This window comes from Colobus angolensis, unplaced genomic scaffold (assembly GCF_000951035.1).
Source record: "Colobus angolensis palliatus isolate OR3802 unplaced genomic scaffold, Cang.pa_1.0 Scaffold6, whole genome shotgun sequence".
NCBI classification, from domain to species: domain Eukaryota; kingdom Metazoa; phylum Chordata; class Mammalia; order Primates; family Cercopithecidae; genus Colobus; species Colobus angolensis.
In genome coordinates, this window is record NW_012119598.1 from 20,356,975 (window position 1) to 20,378,744 (window position 21,770).

General features: G+C 37.3%; 1 pseudogene; it reads left to right on the forward strand.

The window, feature by feature from the left end:
- The first annotated feature begins 20,519 nt into the window (after window positions 1-20,519).
- Window positions 20,520-21,392, forward strand: LOC105526685 (annotated as a pseudogene).
- The last annotated feature ends 378 nt before the right edge of the window (window positions 21,393-21,770 follow it).

Here is a 21,770-nt window from a genome sequence, read left to right on the forward strand (position 1 = left end):
TGAGAAGGTATAATGAATACAAGTTCTTTGGCATGTATTAAAAATATGAGGCTTATGTGGGAAACAATCAGTCATTAATATACACTATACATCATGCAGGAGATACCGTATATAAAAGCTATTTCAGACACTAGGCATTTGGTCCAAGGCATATTCTCTACATTACAAGCAAATTCTGTTTTGCTCATTCAAATAATTCTTGGCATTTTGATATTTTAAGTTGTCATATCTCAACCCAACATGCAGGAAATGACCTGGCTTTGAAATATTGTGTTTAATCAGGAGCTTTGATCTGGTGTGACATCAGTGTGCCTGTTGCAAGAAACTGTTTTAAGTCCAAGAGCAAAAGCCATTGTCTCCATTATCTGTGTCACACCTAAAGATGAGCTGGATCTCACCGTGGGATGTTGAAAGGTAGAAGTTCACAACCTGAGGCTTTAGTTCTGAAGGATAGGTTCAGATAGCTGCAGAAATAGAAACATAATTAATCACCCTATAAAGAACTACTACAGGGACCAGAATGTTCTTCTGAAACCATCGGGAAGCAGGGCCTGTCGGACTGTTTAAGATATGCAGCCAGTGATTTCTTGAAAGAAGATGAGAGGAGAGAGGGAAGGTTAGGACGGAACTAGCAAGAGCTGTGAGGGGAACCAGCAGAAGGGAAAACGGCCGATGCCAAGTTGTCAGTGGAGAAGGAGTGTGATGCTCTTACAGAGCTAGAAGAGGTCAATAAATCACCACCCTTATCTTGCAAACAGAGCCTGTGACTTCAAAAATTAGCTCATTTATTCTGCACAATTAAATTTATTGAAGTGTGACAGAAAAAGTTTAGCAGGCAGTGAAGCAGAAAGCCAGCAACAGCCGAGGCGAGCATCTGAGTGAATGACACAATTAGTTGATTTTCATTTTATTTATCAATATAATTATTGAATTGTATTTATCCTTTTTCACAGATTTCTACAATTATTACTGCTCGAGCCTCTAGGGAAAGAATTAGTTCAAATTTTCAGTCTAAGTTAATGTGATTATGGAGCTGCTAATAAAAGGAAAGTTCTTTAAAGTGCTACACAATCTTGTATTCAATGTCACTCCCATCATCGGGCTTAGAAAACCAGTCCCTTTTCATGTGAATGTGGTAAATTGAATTTAAATTTGTATATGTACGGAATTCCCCAGGTAGGAACTGAGCTGAGGCTGGTCAATGCCCTCCTGTCTGGGACTGTAAAGGATTTGTCTTGTATTTAAAATTGGAGACTAGAACTTTTTGTTTGTCTGTTTGTTTTGGTTTTGAATATGATGAAAAAAGAAACCCTCAAGAATTTCCTAATCTTTAGAAGTTTGTAAAAGAAAGAAGGATAAAGGTGATGGAACTGCTTTCTTTTTTGTTTTATCTTGGCTTTATCAGGACCTGGCATTCCACTATGTCCCTGCGAAAGCATGTCAAAACAACAACAACAAAAAAAAAAGAACAAATATAAGTTGTTAAGACGGTGTGCATGTTCTAGAGGAGAGATGGAGCACAGCCTGACACACAATGTCTGGGAACCTAGTTTATCCCCCTGAAGCAGCAGTGTAGGAACGTACCAGCTGTATGGATCTGAATTGTCTTCTCCCAATACATCAAGACAATGGCTGCCAAAGGACACCCTTCCTGCTTGGTACGAAAAATAACCCATTTCCTAGAGAGGGGAACTCGGTCTCAATCATCATCTCCAGACCTTTCAGTTAAATGTTTCCTTGTTCTGAGAGACGGTCAGTTTCTCTGTGAAGGTGGAGTGAAGACAACTCAAGTTCAACTTCTAATAAACCCAACAAAGTATATAGGTTCCCAAGAAATCTGTTAAAGCAGTGATTTTCAAGCTCAGAATCTATAAGGATCATAGGGTACATGTTAAAATGAAGGTTCTTAGGTCCTATCTCCAGAGAGGAATTTGGCTTGCATTTCAAAATGAATATTCCATTGGCTGTGGTTTGGGAACCAACTTCAAGAAATATTGGAAGTGCTAAAGTAAATCATGAACTTGAGCAGTGGCAGCTCTTCCAAAGATAAATGGTTCTGCCATCCATAAAACTGGGAGAACTGCTGACTCACAGGTGAGGAAGAGAACACTAAATTCTGACCCTAATATAGCACCTAACATGCAAACTAAAGCAGGATTTATCACTGCCACATATTCAGTGTGATCATTTGTCTAGTTCTTACTAACATGGGATAGTACTCATAGAAAGAGCTAATATTTATTGTCACTATTATAACCCAAAATTATTCTTTTCTTTTTTCAAGTTTTATTCCAGGTTCAGGGGTGCAGGTTTGTTACATGGGTAAACTTGTGTCAGGGGGGTTTGTTGTACACATTATTTCATCAACCAGACATTAAGCCATGTACCCAACAGTTATCTTTTCTGCTCCTCTCCTTTCTCCTACCCCCATCCTCAAGTAGAACCCAATGTCTGCTGTTCCCTTGTTTGTGTTCATGAGTTCTCATCATTTAGTTCCCACTTATAACTGAGAACATGTGATATTTGGTTTTCTGTTTTCTTTATTTCTCTTTTTCTTCAGCTTTCCAATCTAATCTGTCAGTAAGACCTGTCTGTTCTGCATCCAAAATATGTCTCAAATCTATCTACTCTTGGTAACCACCAGTTTAAGTCTGCTATGTCTCACTCTGGAAGCTCAGTGTGGCTAAAACAGAGTGGGTAAGAGAGTACTGGATGTTCATATCAGTGAGCTGGCCAAGGGTCAGATCACATAGGGCCCTGTTGGGCCCCAACTTTAGACTCTATTCTAAATGTGATGGGAAACCACTAGAGTATTGAGATGTCACAAGCATCAAGATGTGATTCATCCTTTTGAAAGGCTCATTCTGACAGCTAAATGGAGTACAGGATGTTAAAAATATATAAAAATGAATTCAATATGAGATTAAATTTTGAAGTCATGGGACACGATTTTAGAAAGATACTCTAGTCCGTTATTAACTGCCAAATAAACAGATTTCCAAAGGTGATGGGGAAAGTCTCTTATTTTATGACCCATTCCTTTGCAATTTATAAACTATCTTTGACATGATTGCACCCAATATAAGTGATAGACTATAACTCAATTTTTTGGATACATATTTAAATTAGATTTCAAATGGTCACAAAGATTTAACTATCATTCTTCTCCCTGTGCATTTTGAGAAAGGCTAGCAATGAACTGCATGGATCAAGATAAAGAAAACACATAATTTGTCAGAAGATATATACGGAGCATATAAATGTCTATCATTCGTAAGTTTGTATCATCCTGGGCTATCAAGAAAGAAATTTGTATCAGTGTCACTTCCTACCTACCTATTCTTTTTCAAATGGGGGTGGGGTGGGACGTAGGGTATGGAAAGGAGTATAAAGTATTCATGAGTCATTGGACAAAAGTCTGACTTACCTCTGTTATGACTGGACTTCAGCATAAGAGCACAGGAGGCCAGGTGTGGTGGCTCATACCTGTAATCCCAGTACTTTGAGAGGGTGAGGTAGGTGGATCACTTGAGGTCAGGAGTTTGAGACCAGCCTGGACAACATGGTGAAACCCCAGTCACTACTAAAAATACAAAAATTGGCTGGGCCTGGTGACACACACCTGTAATCCCAGCTACTTGGGAAGCTGAGACAGGAGAAATGCTGGAACCTGGGGAGGTGGAGGTTGCAGTGAGCCAAGGTTGCGCCACTGCACTCCAGCTTGGGTGACAGAATGAGATACTATCTCAAAAAAAAAAAAAAAAGGAAAAAAGCACAGGGGCTAAAATTATGCCCAAGTGGAATAAAAGTACTTACTGTAAAGTGAAATAGAGAGGACCAAATAGTTCACCTCTGGTTAAAAGAGTGGAATGAGATATGAAATTTACAAGTTGATTTTCTAGTGCCTAAGATATACCTGTGACCAAGGTCTAATTGTCAATTTACATGTGTGCACAAATTTCAAACACAGCTTTCAAGCTGTCTGTGAAGAAGCTAAATGAACTCCAGCAGCTCTGTTTGAATTTAATGTTTCCCTGAAATTTTTATTTCTGTAGCAGACACTTTAGACCTTGAAGTCATTTTCAGTTGAATTCCCATTCACACTCTCTTAATAATACCCAAAACCAAGTGTATATACTAAAATTTCCAAGAAATCGTCATTTTCTTTGGAGTTGGGCTTCCCAGAAATCTCTCTCATGGATTTCCATGCACGTGCTGTAAATGAACCAGCTTTTGCATTTCATTAGGACAATTGCTTTTATGACACATTCTAGGTGAGGGGCGGATAACTTTCCCCCAAGAGTGGATTGTAACTATGTATATTGAGACACAAATATTGTTCATCTTTTCGGAGTCCCTCAACTTATCTGTCTTTCTCTTTCTCATCTTATCAATGAGAAAGACCCATGTCAGGTCACCCTTCCATGACTAGATTTTAATAAAACACCACACTGTGAGATACAGGATCTGTTTCTGGAGAAATGGGGGATGCACCAAATGTCAGAGCCCAGAGGATAGGGAGTTAACTCCTCATGGAGTGAAACTTGGCCAGTTAGAAGTGAGAGATATGAGATAGCTAGACAAATACATTTCCCACTCTTTCTCTGTCTGTGGGTTACTCTGGAGAGAGGTTCTCCATATAGACTTCCTGCAAAATCTTCACTTACAGAATTAACAATTCTATTGAGTGACCTGCTGTGGCTTATTATAAAGTAGTAGCCAAAGTGATAAGACATTGCATTCCGTTCTTACTTTGCTTCCTGTATCTTTTGCTCTTGACTTCATTGCCATGGTCTTGTGTCCCTACGTAAAATGTTAGCATTGATTCCTTGTCTTAGGATCTGCTTTCTAAAAGACCCAGTAAGACACAGTGTTTTCTGTAGATGTGGAGAAAGGAGGCAGTTCAACCAGTTTAACACAGTCACTAAGACTCACAACCCTGAGTAAACATCAGAATTGTCTGTGATTCTTTTAAAAAAATACAACTATTTATTTATTTATTTATTGAGACTGAGTCTTGCTGTGTCACCCGGGCTGGAGTATAGTGGCACGATCTCGGCTCACTGCAAGCTCCACCTCCCAGGTTCAAGCAATTCTCCTGCCTAAGCCTCCCAAGTAGCTGGGATTACAAACGTGCACCACCATGCCCAGCTAATTTTTGCATTTTTAGTAGAGACGTGGTTTCACCATGTTGGCCAGGCTGCTCTCCAATTCCTGACCTCAGGTGATTCACCTGCCTTGGCCTCCCAAAGTTCTGGGATTACAGGCATAAGCTATTGAGCTTGGCCAAAAACACAGCTCTTTCACCAACCTCCTGCCTGAGCCAACCTAAGACTTACTGAATTTCCAATGGTAGAGCAGCTACAGACTTAAAAATGTCCTCCAATAATTTTGATGCACTAATAGGTTGCCTACAGTCTAGGGAACTAATACTACTCTGACCTTTCATAAGACAGGGCGTCAAGATCCAGGAATAGGAGCCTATTATATCACTTCTGTCAGGCCTCTGAGCCCAAGATAAGGCATCATATCCCCTGTGACCTTCACTGTACATCCAGATGGCCTGAAGCAACTGAAGATCCACAAAGAAGTGAAAAAAGCCTTAACTGATGACATTCCACCATTGTGATTTATTTCTGTCCCACCATAACTGATCAATGTACTTTGTAATCTCCCCAACCCTTAAAAAGGTTCTTTGTAATTCTCCCCATGCTTGAGAATGTACTTTGTGAGATCCACCCCCTGTCCGCAAAACATTGCTCCTAACTCCACTGCCTATCCCAAAACCTATAAGAACTAATGATAATCCCACCACCCTTTGCTGACTGTCTTTTCGGACTCAGCCAGCTTGCACCCAGGTGAAATAAACAGCCTTGTTGCTCACACAAAGCCTGTTTGGTGGACTCTCTTTACATGGACACCCGTGACAACTTCCCCCACTAGAACCAGTTAGCTAGACAGGCTTTACAAGTTTAGATTGAAATGCAAATATAACAAAGAAAACAACATAAATCCTTACCAGGATAATGTATCATATTATGTCAAAATGTAATAAAGCTTACAAAAACTGATAAATTTCATTTGCCTCGCTAACTCAAGAAACCCAAAGAAGTGGCTTACTCAGTAAGGTCACTTACGTAGTTAATAAGCAACATAGAACAAGAACCCGCCTCGTTATTTTTTAGGCCAGTTTTCTACTCCACTTCTGACTGTGATAACAAGGCTGGGACAAGAAATGATTTACCACGAAAGATTTTTTCTTGTTGTTGGTGTTGTTTGCCCTTCATTTATTTATTTAAAAACTTTTATTTTAGGTTCAGGGGTAAACTTGCAGGTGTGTTACATAAGTAAATTGCATATCATGGTGGTTTGGCATACAGATTACTTTTTCACTCAGATGACAATAAGCATAGTACTTGAAGGGTAGTTTTTTGATCCTCACTCTTCTCCCTCCCTCCACCCTCAAGTAGGCTCCAGTGTCTGTTCCCTTCTTTGTGTTCATGTGTACTCTGTGGTTAGCTCCTGTTTATAAGTGAGAATATGCAGTACGTGGTTTACTGTTCTTGTACCACAAAAGTTTGAGTGTAAAAAGAGCACTGAAAAAAAAAGACCAGAAATAAGAATAGTGGAAGCAAAATGGAAAGCGAGGCCTGTCCAAAACTATGCTTTTCTAACTTCGTCTTGGGCTTGGAGTTGGCTTAGATGCCGCCTCCTTGACTGACTCACTAACAGCCACATCCTTGGACTTAATTTGACCTCTGACACACGCATTGTAAACCTCTGATAGGGTGAAAAAGACAGTGAAACATGGTAAACATTTATTTTGGTTCTGCCTATCTCACTATGTAAGAAACCAAGAAGAAGAAACTAGGGAAAATTTCACGTGTTTGAGTTTCTTCTTTTCTGAGCTAGAGAACAAAAATTGGAACTTTGATGTAATAGTTTTCACTAAGAACAAAATACGGTATTAGACAGATTCATTCACCTTGGATACTAACATGACATGTTTTCAGTTTATCATTTTAACAAGATTCTGTTAGGATACATAGCTATTTAACTGAAAGTATTAAAAAGAATTAGTTAATGACAATCCAATAAATAATTTCATTACTAGAAAGCAAAATAGAATTACTATTTATGCCATGATTGTATGAGCATTATGTAATAGTTACTGTTCTAAGCATTTTATGTGCTTTTAAACATTTAATCACTGCCACAATCTTATATATAAGGCATTAATATTCTGATTTTACAGATAAAGGAAAAAGGTAGAGTTGGGTAGGTGGGTAGTTAAGAGGTTAAAGAGTTGGATTTGCAATTCAGATCCAACTCCAAAGCCCATTTTCCTTCTTCTATACTGTACGTACCATGAGGTTACCATAAATATTAGATAAACTTTAACAACTTCAGCTACATATCAAATGATATAATTAAGTAAAATCCTTAATTTAGAGATTTGGAAAGATATTCTTTTCTCTTTGTGGACTATCACATAGATAGTAGATTTGCTCCTCATGTGGAAACAAAAATGTTTTGAAACATATTCAATCTTCTTGAAGTCATTTTCAATCTCTTTTCTCAGGCTAACTAGTGTCAAACCATAAATGGCTATGATCCTCATCCAGCTAAAATTAGCTTTGTTTTAGTCTTGTTATGAAAAACTTTTGGATGTGAAATAGGCTAAGAAAGTTGGATACAGATCACCTCAAAATGAAATAGCATAGGAAAGAATTATTTCTCCACCAATAAGCTGTGCAAAAAGTATAACATATTCACCAATGCCAGAGCGTGTAAATCACAGGGTAGTTATTGGAATAGAGTCCTGAAGCACATGTCCCATTATTAATGAGTCCATTTTGCATGAAGGGCTTTCTCCAGCCTCAGTTCTACTCTCTTCTCCTGGAGGATCAATTTCAGTAACTATCACCTTTTGTTAAAAGTTCTCCCCTGATATTAAAATGTTCTGGCTTTCTTATCAGTGGATTGATTCTCCCCCAATATTTTTTAATCCAAAGAAACTTTACCAAAATGTATAAAATAAAATGAAGTGTTTTATATATTTTGTTTAACCTTTATGACTAATAATATAACAACTAAAATTTATTGAGGCCGAGCGTTGTGGCTTACGCCTGTAATCCCAGCGCTTTGGGAGGCTGAGGTGGGTGGATCACCTGAGGTCAGGAGTTCAAGACCGGCCTGGCCAACGTGGTGAAACCCTGTCTCTACTGAAAAATACAAAAATCAGCCAGGCATCGTGGCTTATGCCTTAATCTGAGATACTCGGGAAGCTGAGGCAGGGAGAAATTGCTTGAACCTGGGACATGGAGGTTGCAGTGAGCCAAGATCATGCTACTGCACTCCAGCCTGAGTGACAGAGCAACACTCCATCTAAAAAATAAATAAATAAAATAAAATAAAATTATTGAGCACTTAGGTGTAAACAGGCACATTCCATACATTTTCTTTTTCATATTGCTCAACACTCTGTGCCATAGGCATCATGATTTTCCTCTCTCTTTTTCTCTCTTGCTCCTTTTTTGTCTTTCTCTCTTCTCTTTCTCTTAAAAATGTTCAAACTGAGACTCACCAAGCAGAAGTATTTGTATAGGATCACATATGCACGCATGGGAGTCATGCCTGCTCAACTCCCAAACCCAGCTCCTGTGCCTATAAGGATTGCATCTGCAGGGTGTGGGGCAGCCTGTATAAGGCTGTGGGTCAAAGAAAACAGATCCCCTAGGCTGCTTGAAGGGTGGTGGTGGTAGTGGTGGTAATTGCATATTTGCTATCCAAAAATAACTGATATTATTAGATTGATGCAAATGTAATTGCGTTTTTCACCATCGAAAGTAGTTGCCAAAACTGCAATTACTTTTGCACCAATCTAAATACTTCCATTTTCTTGAAAATTTAGGTGAGGCTGAGTCAGGTCCTCACTTTTTCTCAAGAAACAAAACAAAAACATAAAACCATAAAACATCGAAAACTTTAAATTTCCTTTTTTTTTTTTTTTTTTTTTGCAACCAACCAAATTGATTACATGATTCAAAGGCTTGGTCAGCTCTATTTTTCTCCAAAATACCTCAGCAGGCACTTTTTAACAGAAGACATACTTTTGATAAATATGAAATATCTGTGAGTAATATTAGATTCTGTTTCATCTTACTACATTGAGCACACTTGAAAGATATTTCTATGAGTCTGAACCCTCTGTATTTTAGAGTCCTTGGTATATGCAACTTTTTTTACATTGCCCATGTTGTACCCAATAAATAAAAGTTAAAGACTTTTCAGAATTTTGGAACCACTTTAGTACGAGGGGTTTGGGGGGAATGCTATTACCCTGTCCCTATTATTTGACTCAAACTTCCATCTGACACCCTGGGCTGAATTTAAACGATGCAGCCTAGCCCTTCTGCTTCTGTGGTAGATGACAAATCTGTCTCCACGAGAATCTGTTAGCTGTTAAAACTTTGTGTTCTCATGGTAGATACTTTAAGGAACTTCTGATATTCACTCAAAGCCTCAGGTGATATAAAACTCAGAAGAGATGCAGTAAAGAATTGGGAACGACAACTAACAAATACTAAAGTATCATTTCATCCAATTTCTGGCCAGGCAGAAAGGAGGAAAGAAGGGAAGGAAGGGAGGGAGGGAGGAAGGAAGAAAAGAAAGGAGGGCAAGGAGGGAAGGAGAGAAGAAGTGAGGAAGAGAGAGAGGAAGGGGGAGGAAGAAAGAAAAAAGAAAGAGAAAGAGAGAAAGAAACAAAAAGAAAAAAAATGTTTTGGTTAGGTGTTTTTGTTGCTAGATCTACATACACAAAGCCAAGTGGAAAGTTGAAATTAATTAGATGAGTAAACTAGAAGATAAGGCTTTGTAATAGATCCAGAGAACTCCGTGATATGACCGACCATCACATTAGTCTTACTGATAATATGGTTGTGTTTTGGCCTAAAAAGCAGTTGAAGGAGGAGTGGTGGAAGCTGGAGACGCATCTGGAGGAGGCAAGATGCAAATAAAGTGAAAGGCGGAGACAGAAGGAGACAGCAAGAAGGGAAAAATAGCAGAGTTGAGTAAGGCCTGCAAAGAGGGAAACAATATTCACCCTGAAAAATAATTTCTTTCTTTTTTTTTTTTTTTTAGAGGGAGTCTTGCTCTGTCACCCAGGCTGGGGTGCAGCAGTAGCATGATCTCGGCTCACTGCAACCATCACCTACCGGGTTCAAGCAATTCTCCTGCCTCAGCCTCCCAAGTAGCTGGGATCACAGGCATGCACCACCATACCCAGCAAATTTTTGTATTTTTAGTAGAGATGGAGTTTTGCTGTGTTGGCCAGGCTGGTCTCGAACTCCTGACCTCAAGTGATCCACCCACCTCGACCTCCCAAAGAGTTGGGATTACAGGCGTGAGCCACTGCCACCCATCAGAAGATAATTTCTTATAAGCTTCTTAATCTTTTGAATATTCTAAGAAGCCATAGTAGTTATTTCTTTATTTTTGATATAGGACTTCATAGTTTATTAACTCTTTAAGACTATAATCTGAGCCTTATCCAGTCTACCTCTTGAAATCTCTCTCCAAAACATATAACTTAGTCATTTATTTAATAACCAATGCATTATTATGATCTAATGATACTTGGTATCATAAAATATTAAACAACACAAATTTCTGCGTGGCATTAATAAGGAAAATACCTCATCAGGTCCACATATTTATAATTATTTCAAAATCACTTATATGGCCATTGATACAAAAAGTATTTTGAAAAAATAAAACAAGGCTTTCCAACATGTAATAAGAGTCACTTGAAAAGTATCTTGCCTTCCTCTCATTCTGGTCTTCCATCTTTTTCCAAGCTAACAAAATCTGATTCTTTAAATAAAATCACAGTAGATATGAACGTCAGAACATCAGGAAAGGCTATCTTTCCTCACATCTGTATTCCACACAGAAAACCTAAGAGGCTGAAATGAAAGGTCTTTTGGAAACTCCATACTCAGTAGCTCGAAATTTTACACTTTCGTATTTTCTCAGAAATCTAACACATTCCCAAACACAATTTCCCTATGCTTCTTTAAATTAGATAAGAAAATATTGTTGTTCATCATCCCAGAATAACAAATCAATTGGTCTAAACACGAAAAATAAAACAATCTAAATGGATATATTTGTTTCTCCTTTGATAATATATGATTTGCTCATAAAGTTATGCATTAAGCTACTTAACAGGTTATTGAAAATCTGATCATGTGAACATTCTGTTTTTGGGTGTTTTCTTGGATGTTTTACAAGAACCTGAGTAAAATAGACACTGAATCTAACAGATCACCTAATGAAAGAGAATCAAATTTAGAAGCTGACAGTTCTGTAGTACTATCAGTGTAAAAAAATTCTTACCATGGCCTACCGACTATGAAAATTTGTTTTTCTTTTTTTCCCCAAGAGGTATTTAAGCAACTAGTTTTAACTAGTTTTGCAGTTTGGCTGTTTCATACTTACCGTAAATTTGTTCACCTCTTTGTAACTACTGATAAATACTCTTGATTTGGATTGTGTGACGTATGTTTTGAAACAAAAATAATACCCTACACTTGTATATACTTTTCTGTTTACAAAACGCTTTCATACACATTACCAGTTCTCACACTAAATCTATGAGCTAAATTACTTTGCCCATATTACTGAAAAGAAAACTAATGATTAGAGTTACAAAATGACTTTCCCAACGACACAAAGCTAGTCAGTAGTAGAAACAAGATGGCAACCCTCCTTATCTGTGTCTCAGCCCAGTCAGCGTCCTTTTCCTCTACACAACAATTAGCTCCTTCCAAGAACTACCCGTGAACATAGGCACTGATTCCTACCTTCAAGAACCTTCTATCCCAACTGGGTCACAGAACTGTCCAGTCAAGACCAAGTCATCTATCCCTTTTTCTTTCAGTTATCTCTTCTGCACCTGCCTTTATTTGAAGACAGGTAATAATACCCAAACTTAGGAAATGATTCACAGCCTTTCAAGCAAATTGGCCTGTTAAAAGCGTGAATTCATATGCACTGCTGTAAAAGCATAGTAATTAGATTTGTACCTTATGCTCTCCAGCCAGCAATGGATTAAAATGGCTGTGTCCTTTCCAAAACTTCCAACCTCAAAACAGGGATTATCTTTTGCTTCAAAGTCGTCTTCAGGTAATTTTCTCTAAGCAGATAAATAAATATAAAGTTGAATTTTAGTTTTTGGATGATTCTTTGCAGTTTTCCTTGAAATGTCAATTTTTAAAATTTTTTTCATATGTACCATATCCAAATAGAGAAACATACCAAAATTTAAAATTGGCAAGAGACTACTAGACATTCAGAATTTACTTAAACTTACTTGAATTTACTTAACAAATTTTCTTAACATTATTTCCTAGAGATGACAAAATCCTTTGCCTTAGAAAAGTCTAATAAAAATGTGTACTTTCACCTTTTGCTAGACAATGCAAAATCCTAAGAACTTTTAAATTCCATTTATCACCATCTCTTCTCATACATTATTATCTTCTTATGTATTTTAATTCTACATATTTTAACATTCCACAGATATTATAATTTATTATTGTCTTACATAGTCAATATCAACTTAGATTTAGGTGCATATTTACCCTTTTTCTTGCTCTTCCTTCCTTTTTGCATCTCTGAATATCTTCTGAGATTATTTATTGTCTTCCTAAAAAGTGCTTTTTATAATTTTCATTAAATGTCTTTAGCGAAAAGTTCTTACCACTCTATTGCCTTACCTAGACTCTGGCGATGTCTTTGTTACCACTTTCACTTTCAAAAGATATTTTCACTGAATATGGAACTTCAGGTTTGTAGTTGTTTTCTCTCATTATTTTGAAGCTATAATCTCATTGTATTCTTGCTTCTGCGTTTTTTGTTTGTTTGTTTGTTTGTTTTTAGTGAAGACAACTGTTAGTATAATTTTTCTCTTCAATGAAGGTAATATCATTTTTCTCTGTCCAGTTTTAGGATTTCTTCTATGATTTTGGCTTTCAGCAACTTTGCTGTGATGTCCTAAATATAATTTTCTTTATATTTATAGTGCTGGAGTTTATAGGCCTTTTATAATATTGGGCTTTATATCTTTTACTGGTTTTGGAAAACTCCCAACCATTGTCTCTTGAAATATTACTTCTACCACATTGTCTTTCTCTTCTCCTTCCAGTATTGCAACTATATGTATCTCAGTCCTTTTCACTATTTTTCTTCTTTCTCTTACAGTCCAATTTTATTCTTTTTGACTTTAATTTGAGGTTTTTGGTCATATTTTTCAGGACAATATTTCTCTCTTTCTTCAATTTATCTACGTTAAATATGTTATTGTTTTTAAAGTTCTTGAATTTCCATTCAGTTTTTTCTTTTTAAATATGTTTTAGTTTCAGATAAAAACCCTTTTTTTTTTTTTGGAAACGGAGTCTCAGTCTGTCGCCCAGGCTGGAGTGCAGTGGCGCAATCTCGGCTCACTGCAAGCTCTGCCTCCCGGGTTCACGCCATTCTCTTGCCTCAGCCTCCTGAGTAGCTGGGACTACAGGCGCCCACCACCACACCCAGCTAATTTTTTGTATTTTTAGTAGAGATGGGGTTTCACCATGTTAGCCAGGGTGGCCTCGATCTCCTGACCTCATGATTCGCTTGCCTTGGCCTCCCAAAGTGCTGGGATTACAGGCGTGAGCCACCGCACCCGGCCCAGACAGAAATCTTAATCTGAATTTTGAACATAGTAAGAATAGATATTTTCAAATCCTTGCCAACAAATTCCATTTTCCAGATACCCTCTAGGCATTTTTTTTATTTTTTGTTTCTCTTGATACTCAGCCTTCAGTCATGTGTTCTCGTTCTCCTGTTTTTTGGTTTTTGGTTTTGTTGTTGTTTTAGGGACGGGGTCTCACTTTGTCACCCAGGCTGGAGTGCAGTGGCATGATCATGGTTCACTTCAGCCTCTAGCTCCTGAGGCTCAAGCAGTCCTCCTACCTCAGTCTCCTGAGTAGCTGGGACCAAAAGTGTAAGCCACAGATCCTGGTTATTTTCAATTGAGTGTAGGATATTGCATTTTTATAAAATATAGAGATAATCTGAAACCTAGAATGATATTTTTCTTTAATAGGAACTTATGTTTGCTTTTGGCAGGCAGTCAGGAATACTTGTAATGCTAAATGATCTTAATCTAATCATGAATTGAAATAACTTGTAGCTGGGGTTTCAACCTCTGCAAGAACCTATTGGTTATTTTTCACCTTATTGTAGCCATTTGGGATTTCAACTGAGAGTCATGAAGTTTACTACATCACCATGCTTTCGTTGCTGGTCTGGGAACTTCTATTTTCCCAAATCTGTAAATCTGGCAAAAATTCAGTTGATCTTCTTAGACTCTCAGCCACTAATTTTTGGAATATATGATGGCCTGAGGAGAAAAGAAACCCTCAAAGGAAGCTTTTATTATTTTTTTTCCTCTGGCTTTCATTCTTCTCCTTGGTTTTGGTTTCCATAATTCCTCACTACCTTAATAGCTTTCTAATGCATCAGTAAGATGTATTTTTATGCTGTGTCCAGGTTTTTCAGTTGATCTTAGCAGACAGTCAAAATTTCCTGATCCACTATTACTAGGAGAGAAGCACTGCACTATTTCAAGAGTAAAACAAATACAATAGTGTGTCTATGGTACATAGGAGTCTTACATTTGCAGCCAGGAAGGAATTTAGAAATTATCATTTAGGCCGGGCATGGTGGCTCATGCCTGTAATCCCAGCACTTTGGGAGGCTGAGGTGGGTGGATCACCTGAGGTCAAGAGATCAGGATTAGCCTGACCGACATGGAGAAACCCTGTCTCTACTAAAAAAAAAAACAAAATGAGCTGGGCATGGTGGTGCATGACTGTAATCCCAACTAATCGGGAGGCTGAGGCAGGAAAATCGCTTGAACCCAGGGGGAGGAGGTTGCAGTGAGCCGAGATCATGTTATTGCACTCCAGCCTGGGCCACAAAAGTGAAATTCTGTCTCAAAAAAAAAAAAAAAAGGCATTTAATTCAACTCTCTTGTTTTATAGATGAGCAAAATAATGGTAGCTGGTAAGCCAGAAAGGTTGGAGAAAAACCTGTCCCTCTGCATGCCCCGGATTGAATGTGAGACCTTATACACATTTGGTGGAGGCATGAAGAGGTACAACAGGAAGTAAAAGTTGGAGAAGAATAGTGTCTTAGCTTTAAATGTGTTCTCCAATCCATACACAGATCCAGTGGTAAAAGTGGAAACTGGTCAGGCACAGTGGCTCATGCCTGTAATCCCAGAACTTTGGGAGGCCGAGGCAGGTGGATCACCTGAGGTCAGTTGTTCAAGACCAGTCTGGCTAACCTGGTGAAACCCCATCTCTACTAAAAATAGAAAAATTAGCTAGGTATGGTGGCATGTGCCTGTAATCCCAGCTACTCCCAAGGCTGAGGCAGGAGAAACAGTTGAACCTGGAAGGCAGAGGTTGCAGTGAACCGAGATCACACCAGTGCACTCCAGCCTGGGTGACAGAGCGAGACTCCATCTCAAAAAGAAAAGAAAAGAAAAGAAAACAACAAAAAGGTGGAAACTTTACTGAGAGAAAATGTTTAAGCACAAGCTCTTACCAATTATTAACTGATGATGATATATAGATCCAAAGGTGACCACTAAAATGATAGGCTTAAAAATGAAAACAGAGATTTAATAAACAACAAACTGAGCAGAGACATCAGTGGCTATACTATATGGTGAGATAGATTCCACAGAATTATTCCAAGCAAGTCACAAAACAAGTAAACAAGGAAGCAAGCAAGCAAAAAAATAATAACAAATACAACCACTAGGAGAGAGGATTTGGAATTCAGAATTTCAACAATGTAGTATCCAAAATGTCCAGTTTCAACAAGAGATTACAAGTCATGAAAGAATTAGGAAGTGTGACTCATACAGAGCGAAGGAGATGTTTATTAGAAACTACCTTTGTGAGGGCCCAAGTTGGACTTAGAAGAAAAAGCAACTATCATAATTATATTTACAGAATATTTAGAAAAGCATGTTTAAAGAATTAAAGAAAAACATGATGACAATTACCTAGTAAATAGAGAATATAAATGAAGCAGTAAAAATTATTTTTTAAATAGAAGAAAATGGAAATTTGGGGATTAAAAAGTACGTTAAATGAAATAAAAATTCACTGGAGATATTCAACAACAGATTTGAGCTAGCAGGAGAAATAATCAGAAAACTTATAAGATAGATCAATAAAAATTATCTAATCTGAAGGACAAAAGTAAAAATGAAGAAAAATAAATAGATCTGCAGAGATATACAGAAAACCATCAACTATATCAAAATACATGAAATGGAAGTCTCGGAGAAAAAAAGACAAAACGGGAAAATTATTACTGAAGGAAGTTCTTCAGGATGAAAGAAAATGACACTAGACAGTGACTCAAATTTACATGAATAAATAAAGACCATCAATAAAGGTAATTACATACTAAAAAGTATATTTTTCTTTCAAATGATTAAAAGCATACATAATACATTTTCTTGAAAAGATCACATGCTAGGAAATAAACAAGATTCAATAACTTAAAAAGGCTGAGAGCCGGGTGCAGTGGTTCATGCCTATAATCCCAGCACTTTGGGAGGCTGGGGCGGGTGGATCATGAGGTCAGGAGATTGAGACCATCCTGCCTAACATGGTGAAACCCCCATCTCTACTAAAAATACAAAAAATTAGCCAGGCATGGTGGTGGACCCCTGTAGTCACAGCTACTCAGGAGGCTGAGGCAGGAGAATGGCGTGAACCGAGGAGGTGGAGTTTGCAGTGAGCTGAGATCATGCCACTGCACTCCAGCCTGGGCAACAGAGCGAGCTGTCTTAAATTTAAAAAGGCCTGGGGTCAGACCAAGTATGTTCTCTAACTACAACAGAATTAAATTAGAAGGAAAAACTGAAAGAAATTTGGGAAATCCATAAACATTAAAAAATTAAACCACACACTTCTTACTAACTCATGCGTTCAAGAAGAAATCACAAAGAAACTTAGAATATTTTATTCTGAAAGAAAACAAAACAACCGATCAAAATTCATGGGATGCAGCAAAAGCAGTGCTTAGGAAGAGAGTCGTTTGTATCTTTATCCTGATGGTAGAATATAAGAAATATATCAAATTAATAACTTAATCTTTCACCTTAAGAAAATGGAAAAGAAAAGCAAACTAAGCACAAATACACCTGGAGAAAAGAAAAAAAGAAGTAGAAATCCATGAAATGGAAAACAGAAAGCAGTAAAGAAAAATTAATGCAAACAATAGTTGGCCCCTTAAAAGTTCAACAAAATTGACTAAGGGGAAAAAAAGAGAGAAAAGATATAAATTACCAAAACCAGGAATTAAAGAGGGGACATCACACAATCTCTACAGACACTAAAAGAAAAAGAATACTGTGAACAAACTTGTGCCAACAAATTAGGTAACGAAGATGAAATGGTCAAATTCCTAGAAAGACACAAATTACTAACACTGACTAAAGAAGATATAGAAAATTGAATAGACTTATAACAAGCAAAACTATTGGATTAATAACTAAAAAATTTCCCATGAAGAAACAACTAGGCCCAGAGGCTGAAATATCTGGATTACTTTCTCCTGTAATCCCCGCACTTTGGGAGGACGAAATGGGCAGATCACAAGGTCAGGAGATCGACACCATCCTGGCTAACATGGTGAAACCCCGTCTGTATTAAAAATACAAAAAATTATCTGGACGCAGTGGTGGGTGCCTGCAGTCCCAGCTACTCGGGAGGCTGAGGCAGGAGAATGGTGTGAACCTGGGAGGCGGAGCCTGCAGTGAGCCGTGATCACACCACTGCACTCCAGCCTGGGAGACAGAGTGACACTCTGTCTCAAAAGAAAAACGAAACAAAACAAGAAAAAAGAAAAATTAATGCAAATACTTCACAAACTATTCAAGGTAATAGAAGAAAAGGGAATAGTTTCTAACTCATACTGTGAAGCCAGTATTACCCTGTTATACAAACTAACCAAAGATACCACAATAAAAGAAAATTATACTGATATATTTCATGTATATTGACACAAACACCCTCAACAAAATTTTAGCAATTCAAATCCAGCAATTAAGTAAAAAGGATTATATAGCATAATCGAGGACACTGTATCGCAGGAGCACATAATTGCTTTAACATCCAAAAATCGGTTAATGTAATATATCGTCTTAATAGGATAAAGGACAAAAATACATAACCACCTCAATCAAGTCAGAAAAAGCATTTGACAAAACTCACTCATTTATGATTTAAAACTCTCAACAAGGCCAGCATGATGGCTCATACCTGTAATCCCAGCACTTTGAGAGGCTGAAACAGGTGGATCACAAGGTCAGGAGATTGAGACCATCCTGGCTAACACGGTGAACTTCTTTAGCCTAATAAAAGATATCTACAGAAAACCTACAGCTGACATTGTATTTAATAGTATATTTTCCCCCTAAAACTGGAAACAACACAAGCGTTTCTGCTGTTATCACTTTTATTCAACATATTCATGGAAGTCCTGGCCAATGCATTTAGGCAATGGAAATAAATGGCATCTACATTGGAAATGAACAAGTTGAACTTTTCTTATTTGTAGATGACATTATCCTGTATGAAGAAAATTCTCAAGAATCTACAAAACGCTACTAGAACTAATAAATTAGCAAGTTTGCAGAATACAAAATCAATATACAAAAATCAGCTGTATTCCCATATCCTAGCACTTAACAATCTGAAAATGAAATTACAAAAACAATTCTAATCATAATAGAATCAAAATAATAAAGTAATTAGAAATAAGTTTAACAAAATTAATACAAGACTTAAACACCAAAAACTATAAACACATCTGAAAGAAACATTAAAAACTTTAATAAATGGAGAAACATTCCATGTTTATGGATTGTAAAAGTCAATATTGTTAAGATATCAATTCTCTTTAAATTAAAGTACAGGTTTAATGTGGTACCTAACAAAATCCTAGCAAGAATTATTGCAAATTAGTAGTCTTAAAATTGACATGGAAATGCAAAAGAATGAGAATAACCAGAACAGTTTTGGAAAAATCCAAAGTTGAGGAACTTCCACTTCCTGATTTTTAAATTTACTATGAAGGTATAATAATCTAGCATAAGGATAGACACACAGACGGTTTGTAACTTATAATGGTTTGACTTATGATTTTTTTTTTAACTTTACAATGGAATGATGTTATGCATTCAGCAGAAACCATACCTTGAATTTTGAAGTTAGATTTTTTTTCCCAGACTACTAGTATGTAGTATAATACTCTCTCGCAATTCTGGGCAGTGGTGGTGGGCCACAGCTCCCAGGCAGGCATGCAATAACAAGGGCAAACAACCAATATTCTACAATGAACTGTGTTGTCAGCCTTCTTTGGTATTGTATTTTGTGTTTTTGTATCCCATCATGTCAACAAAATGTTCATTTTTGACTTAATGACATTTTCAACTTATGACGGGTTTATCACTATGTAACTCCATAATAAGTTGAGGAACATCTGTACAAGTCAGTGAAACAAAATTGATAGTCCAAAAATAAACCCTTACATTTAAGGTCAATCAATTTCTAACAAAGTTATCAGTTTCACCCTGGTTATTCAATGGGAGAAATGATGGTCTTTTTAATAAATGGTGCAGGGTCAGTTAGGTAACAACCTGCAAAAAGATGAATTTAGACTCATCTTACATCCTACAAAAAAGTTAAATTCAAATGGATTATAAACCTAAATGTATGAGTTAATATTAATACTATAAAGGGTTAGGCAGCACATTCTTAGATATGATACCTAAAAAGCACAATCCATAAAATAAAATATTGGTAAATTTGATTTCATCTAAATTTAAAACTTTTGCACTTTAGAAGACATCACTAAGAAATGAGAACACAAGCCATATACTAGAAAAAAATTATTTGCAAATGAGATATCTGATAAATAACTTGTATTCAACATATATAGAGAGCATTTACAACTTAGTAAGACAACTCAATTAAAACAGGTAGGCTGGGCACAGTGGCTCATGCCTGTAATCCCTGCACTTTGGGAGGCTGGGGTGGGTGGATCACAAGGTCAGGAAATCGAGACCATCCTGGCTAACACGGTAAAACCCATCTCTATTAAAAATACAAAACAGCCAGACATGGCGGTGGGCACCTGCAGTCCCAATTACTGGGGAGGCTGAGGCAGGAAAATGGCATGAACCCGGGAGGTGGAGCTTGCAGTAGGCCGAGATCGAGCAACTGCACTCTAGCCTGGGCAACAGAGCAAGACTCCATCTCAAAACAAAACAAAACAAAACAAAAAACAGGTAAAAGGCCTTCTTCCCCACCTTACCTCCCCTCCACCCCCAATGTTGCTGGACCTGTGGGTCTGTGTTGAGCCACAGATATGAGTTTTTGTTTCTCAGGATGGGGTTTGTTAAAGTTGTCAAGAGTAAGGCCTACTTTAAGAGATACTAAGTGAAATGTAGAAGACAACAACAGGGTGAAACTGATTACTATGCTCAGAAATGCTTGGAGATATAGGATAAAAATAAGTACACCATGCCTAAATACAGGGTGGTAGTTTGTGTAACAAATAGAGATATCATTTGTCAAATTGCTTATGCCCATATAGAAGGGAATATGATAATGTATGCAGCTTATGCATATGAACTGCCAAAATATGGTGTGAAGGTTGGCCTGACAAATTATGCTACAGCATATTGTTATGGCCTCTTGCTAGGTTTGGCATGGACAAGATCTAAGAAGTCCAAGTGGAGATGACTGGAGATGAATACAATGTAAAAATCATTGATGGTCAGTCAGGTGTCTTTACCTGCTATTTGGATGCAGGCCTTGCCAGAACTACCAATAAACTTTTTTGGGGTCCTGAAAGGAGCTGTAGATGGAGATTTGTTGATTCCTCACAATATTAAATGATTTCCTGTTTATGATTCTGAAAGCAAGAAATTTAATGCAGAAGTACATTGAAAGCACATTATGGATCCAAATACTGCAGGTTACATGTGTCACCTAATAGAAGAAGATGAAGATGCTTACAAGAAACATTTATCTTAATACATAAAGAACAGCATAACTTCAGACATGAAGGAGATGTACAAGAAAGCTCATGCTGCTATATAAGATAATCCAGTCTATGAGAAGAAGCCCAAGAAAGAAGTTTAAAAAAAGAAGTGGAACCATCTGAAAATGTCCCTTGTCCAGAAGAAAGATCAGGTAGTCCAAAAGAAGACAAGCTTCCTCAGAGCTCGGGAGCAGGCTGCCAAGAGCTAAACTGAACAATTTTCTGTGAGAATTTTTCAGATAAAGACAATAAACTTATTGACTAAACAAATAAAAAAAGAAATAAAAAACCAAGCAAAATATTTTAATAGATATTTCACCAAAAAAGATGTAAGAATGCTAATAAACACATGAAAAGATGCTCAGTGTCATTAATTATTAGGAAAATGAACATCCAAATCACAATGAGATATAATTTCATACCCACTAGATAGCCATAATCCAAAATACAGACAGTGACAAGGGTTAACTAGAATGTGGAGAAAATGGAATGTTTATACATGGCTAGAGGGAATGTAAAATGGTTCAGCCACTTCGGAAACAGTTTAGCAGGTTCAGCAACTTCGGAAACAGTTTAGCACGTAAATT